Raw genomic sequence first — 5995 nt, 5'->3', positions numbered from 1 at the left:
CTCTGCAGGCCCGGGGCGGTGAAAGGCTGTGGGGAGTGACGTCCCGAGCCACGTGGGTGCTGCGTGGCTCGTAGTTCCTGTCAAGCACCGGTGACCCGCGGGGTGGGCAGCGGCCGGGCTTGCACGTTTCCGTTCCTTCCCTTTAAGGCACCATTCGGGGGGCAGTGGGCGAGGTCCCTGGGCCTCGGCTGCAGCTTTCCCTTAAGGTGTCATTCAGCGGGGGGCGGAGGCTCAGGTTCGTAGCCAGCTCCACTGCCCCCTTAAGGCGTCATTTGGGGGGGTGGCGGGCAGGGTTGGTTTGTCTCTGCCCGCGGTCCTCTCTTAAGGCAATGTTTGGGCCAGCAGTGGGGAGGGCTGGAGGGCCCCCGCAGTCCTCCCTTAAGGTGTCATTTGGGGGGGTAGCGGCAAGGTCCGTAGGCCCCCGCTGTCCTCCCTTAAGGTACCATTCGGGTTGGCAGTGGGTCTGGTCTGAACCCCTGTAGTTCTCACTTAAGGTCTTTGGGGGGGGGGGCAGCAGGCCAGGTCCATCGGGCTTGGCCCGTGGCCCCTCCTTAAGGCGTCACTTGGGGCTGCAGCGGGCAAAGGCCTGGAGGTCGCCGCTGTCTGCTCTAGGGGTCATCTTGCCGAGCTGCGGTGTGGTGCTGCCCTGCTCGCAAAAGGGTCAAGCACTGACAGTCTTTCACACCCCCAAGCCCGAGCTATGGTGTAGTGCTGCCTAGCTCTATGGGTGGTCAAGCACTGGTGGTCACTTGAGGGGGCTTGTGCCCTCTCAAGGCCATCCCATGGGGAAGCACGAGCACACGGGGCGCTGCCAAAGAAAACCAGCAGAGAAGACAACAGAAGCAGGTGTCAGCTGACCTGCTATTTAATGGACAAATAAAATTGATCTGCCAGCCACCTCCTTGGTGCCTGGTGCCTTTCATCTCCAAGTTCATCCTTCCCCGCTGCGCTGTTTCTCTAATCTTTCCTGTTATTTCACCTCCAAGTTTCCCCGCCCACTGCCTGCTTTCGTTTCTGCAGTGGTCCTCTTGTGACCACTGTGTGCCGAGTGCCTACGGGCTGGCCACCCAGGATGCTGAATCCCTTGCTGAAAAGGGATTAGTGGGAGACGTCGCCCATCTTTGCTGCCGGTTGCATCGGTCACCTGAAGCTTCAGCTGCGAATCACATGAAGCAGATCGCCTTCAGAGGTCAACCCACGTGGGTTGCCTCCAGAAAGAAGCAGAGAAGACCACAGAAAAGCTGATTTGAGCTGGCCTGCTATTTAATGGACAAATAAAATTGATCTGCCAGGCACCTCCTTGGTGTCTGGTGCCTTTCACCTCCAAGTTCATCCTTCCCCGCTGCGCTGTTTCTCTAATCTTCTTTCCTGTTACTTCACATCCAAGTTTCCCCACCCGCTGCCCCCTTTAATTTCTGCAGTGGTTCCCTTGTAACCACTGCGTGCTGAGTGTGCCCAAGCTGGTCATCCAGGATGCTGAATCCCTTGCTGATAAGGGATTGATGGAACACATCGCTTGACTGGACCGGCCACCTGAGGCTGCAGCCCCGAATCCCGCGAAACCGGTCCCCTTTGAGGGTCGATGCGCATCGCCCCAGGAAGGACAAGCAGACGGGACGGCAGGCGAGCAGCAGCGAGCTGACCAGGAGGGAAGAAGGCCAGGCCAGCCAAACAGGAGGTAAAGGTGAGAGAAATTGCGCACGGGGAGTGTCCATCCCACGGGTTTCATTGCTAAGTTGCACACCTGGGATTTGGAAGGTTTGGGATGGGATTTCCTGTGCCCCAAGTCTGGGAGCAATATCTAGGCAACCCTGCCTTTATTGCTTGTCTGAGGTTACTTTATGAGGTTGGCCAGAGGTATTGCCTGTGCGTTATGGGAGAGGTTGCAAGTTTCCAGAGGATACTAAGTGCATTAAGAGTTTAGGCCACTAGATGTATGCTCTAGCTCTGTTTGCTTATAGCTCATCTCGGTCTCTGTTCTTGCAGGCCTCGGAAGAACCGGAAGGAGACGCGGATGGGGAAAGCAGCGGGGAAGAGGCGAGGTAGGAGAAAAGCCAGTCAGAGAAATGGGATGTGAAGGAAAGGGACTCTGGACAGAACGGCCTCCCTGCCTTTAGGTCTCAATCATGTCTTAGCCAAATTCGGGCTTTGTGAGCCTTTGGGCGAGTTCCCTGTGACTCAGAAACGAGTCTGTGCCCTTGATGTTGTTGCACTTTTGCAGCAGTCAGGTGGAAGGTGGACAGCCCTGTAATCAAGGTGTGTCCCCACCACCATGTTTGTAAAGGCCATGGATCTGGTTAGTGGTCTTGCACAGTACAGCCCCACCCTGTAATCAGTTGAGGCCAACTGTCAGACCTGGCTGCCATTTGCACAGCAACCCATAAGTGGGATGTGTGCTTCTTTCTAACATGAGAAAAAACGTCTAGCGCTGGACGTCCTGTAATTGGGAGTCAAAGTCCACTGCTATTCCCGGCCAGTCGGAGAGGAGCCCCTGTAAGCAGGGTGGACGTAGCCTCCTTCCACTGGCCTTAGACAGCCGGAGCAGTCTGCAGCGTTGTGCCGCAGGACGGCCTTGCAGACCGGAGCCGAGTCTCGTGGGGTGGCAGCCAACTCTTTAGACTCCAGAGCTTGATGATTTTCCCGTGGTCTGGGTTGAAGCCTGTGGCCTCCTCTCCAATCCCTGTGTCCAGGCACCTGTCCTTTTTCATGCATCTCTGCCTGGCACGCCACATCCAGACAGCTGGGCCGCCCTGTAAGGAGGGTGCGAGTCCCACGTCTCTTGGTGCAGGGCTAGATTGCGCAGAGCTGTGGACCACCCTGTAAGCAGGGTCCAGGTCTCAATGTGCCTTTGAGGGCAGCTCTGGGCCTTTCCCTTTTGCCCCCTTTGGGCAGTCTGACTAGTCAGACGGACCGTGCCCTGTAACGAGGGTGCGAGTCCCGTGCCCCTGGTGCAGGCCTAGATTGTGCAGAGCTCTGGACCGCCCTGTAAGCAGGGTGCAGGTCTATGTGTGCCTTTGAGGGCAGCTCTGTCCTTGGTCTGGCTGTGGGCCCCCCTGCAAGCAGGGCCTTGGGCCTTTCCCTTTTGCCCTCTGGACAGTGTGCCTAGTGAGATGGACTGTGCCCTGTAAGGAGGGTGCGAATCCCAGATTGTGCAGAGCTGTGGACCGCCCTGTAAACAGGGTACAGGTCTCTGTGCCTTTGAGGGCAGCTCTGTTCTTGGTCTGGCTGTGGGCCCCCCTGCAAGCAGGGCCTTGGGCCTTTCCCTTTTGCCCTCTGTGGACAGTGTGCCTAGTGAGATGGACCGTGCCCTGTAAGGAGGGTGTGAGTCTCATGTCTTTTGGTGCAGGGCTGGCTTTAGCAGAGCTGTGGACTGCCCTGTAAGCAGGGTCCAGGTCACAGTGTGCCTTTGAGAACAGCTCTGTCCTTTGCCAGGCCTGACAGCCCCCCCTGTAAGCAGGGCTGTGGGCCTCCTCTCCCTTTTGCCCCCCGTGGGCAGCCTGACTAGCCAGCCGGGCCGGGCCGGGCCGGGCCCTGTAACGAGGGCGCCGGTGTCTTGTGGACCGCCCTGTAAACAGGGTACAGGTCTCTGTGCCTTTGAGGGCAGCTCTGTTCTTGGTCTGGCTGTGGGCCCCCCTGCAAGCAGGGCCTTGGGCCTTTCCCTTTTGCCCTCTGGACAGTGTGCCTAGTGAGATGGACTGTGCCCTGTAAGGAGGGTGCGAATCCCAGATTGTGCAGAGCTGTGGACCGCCCTGTAAACAGGGTACAGGTCTCTGTGCCTTTGAGGGCAGCTCTGTTCTTGGTCTGGCTGTGGGCCCCCCTGCAAGCAGGGCCTTGGGCCTTTCCCTTTTGCCCTCTGGACAGTGTGCCTAGTGAGATGGACTGTGCCCTGTAAGGAGGGTGCGAATCCCAGATTGTGCAGAGCTGTGGACCGCCCTGTAAACAGGGTACAGGTCTCTGTGCCTTTGAGGGCAGCTCTGTTCTTGGTCTGGCTGTGGGCCCCCCTGCAAGCAGGGCCTTGGGCCTTTCCCTTTTGCCCTCTGGACAGTGTGCCTAGTGAGATGGACTGTGCCCTGTAAGGAGGGTGCGAATCCCAGATTGTGCAGAGCTGTGGACCGCCCTGTAAACAGGGTACAGGTCTCTGTGCCTTTGAGGGCAGCTCTGTTCTTGGTCTGGCTGTGGGCCCCCCTGCAAGCAGGGCCTTGGGCCTTTCCCTTTTGCCCTCTGGACAGTGTGCCTAGTGAGATGGACTGTGCCCTGTAAGGAGGGTGCGAATCCCAGATTGTGCAGAGCTGTGGACCGCCCTGTAAACAGGGTACAGGTCTCTGTGCCTTTGAGGGCAGCTCTGTTCTTGGTCTGGCTGTGGGCCCCCCTGCAAGCAGGGCCTTGGGCCTTTCCCTTTTGCCCTCTGTGGACAGTGTGCCTAGTGAGATGGACCGTGCCCTGTAAGGAGGGTGTGAGTCTCATGTCTTTTGGTGCAGGGCTGGCTTTAGCAGAGCTGTGGACTGCCCTGTAAGCAGGGTCCAGGTCACAGTGTGCCTTTGAGAACAGCTCTGTCCTTTGCCAGGCCTGACAGCCCCCCCTGTAAGCAGGGCTGTGGGCCTCCTCTCCCTTTTGCCCCCCGTGGGCAGCCTGACTAGCCAGCCGGGCCGGGCCGGGCCGGGCCCTGTAACGAGGGCGCCGGTGTCTGCCTTGTCGCCCCCTGGGAGCGGAGGAGGATTTTCAGTGTAAGGTTCGAGGTCAAGCAGTTTGCAGCATCGAGCTCCTTTCCAGCCTGGGAACACTTTTTCCCGTGTCAGTGTGTGGAGAGCGAGAGAGAGGAGTGCCTGGGAGCGAAAGCGTTTGTTATTTTCTTTTTGTTGTTAAAATCGCTGCAGCGTACTTAATTTTCTTCCCAGTGCTGGGAAAGGGGCGAGATGCATCCTCGTAGCCTTCTCCTCCCACCTCCATACCTAGGGGGACAGATTTCCAGGCCTTTTGGTCTCGGGGAGCGTTAGGCCCCCTGTCTAATACTTTTGGGCACACGGCCTCCCTGTATGTCAGGGTACAGGCCTTAGGTCCCCTCTTTTTGGGTTGCTTTGGGCACTTGCTAGCTCGATTGCAGTTCCTGCCCTCCTTGAGAGACAGCCACGTATTCTCCACCCGAGTCCCTGGGGACCAGTGCCCTGGCACTTGGTCAACTGTTCCTCTGCGCCCCCGACCCCGGCCTGCAGCCTGTAAGCAGGGTCCAGGCCCCCTTGTCGGCTCTCGTCCCACTCGGTGAGGTTGGCCACAGATGATCCCCGCAGACTGCAGGGAAGGTTGCAGGCTTGTGGAGGATGCTGGGTGCGCTGGGACCCCTGAGGCTTCGTGACCTTCCTGTAACTCAGGTCCAGGTCTCTGCTCTGCTGCTCCTGGCACCATTGAGATGGTCTCCTCTCGCACCCTGTAATCAGGGTTGTGCCCCCCCAACCCCTCTGATTTTGGGGGAGGAGGCCTCCTTTAGCCCTTTGGGCTCTGTGGCAGCCGTGATGGGAGGCTGAAGTCATGGCCTTTGTGTCCCCAGACACGGGGCTGCTTTGAGCCCTGATTGAGACCACCTGAGGCACCCGTCAGCTGGCATTCAGGGCTTTACAGGTTTTCCCTGGGCTTCATGCCCCATAGCCAGCTGTGTGCAGGTAGCACCGCCCTGTAAGCAGGGTTGCCGGTGTCGGGTCACCTTCATGGTGCCATCCTAGCACTTCTGTCCGGAGTCCTGGCCCGTCGCACTCTGCTCCTGGCTGGCCCAGATGTCAGCAGCCGAGCCCGCAGACGTCTGCCCTCCCCACTTTCTGCGGACAGAGGACAGCGGCCACAGGTCCAGGTAAGGGTAAAAGAGGGAGAGAAATTGGGGCCTGCAGACCCATCTTCCATCGCGCTGACTTACATCCCGTTTCTGTCTTGTCCTTTTTGCCTCCAGAGGAAGAAGCAGAGAAGACAACAGACAAATAGGAGTTAACCTATAACCAGGACAGAAAAC

Source organism: Alligator sinensis, unplaced genomic scaffold (genome assembly GCF_000455745.1).
Source record: "Alligator sinensis unplaced genomic scaffold, ASM45574v1 scaffold1679_1, whole genome shotgun sequence".
Lineage (NCBI taxonomy): Eukaryota > Metazoa > Chordata > Crocodylia > Alligatoridae > Alligator > Alligator sinensis.
This window is presented reverse-complemented; position numbering follows the sequence as displayed.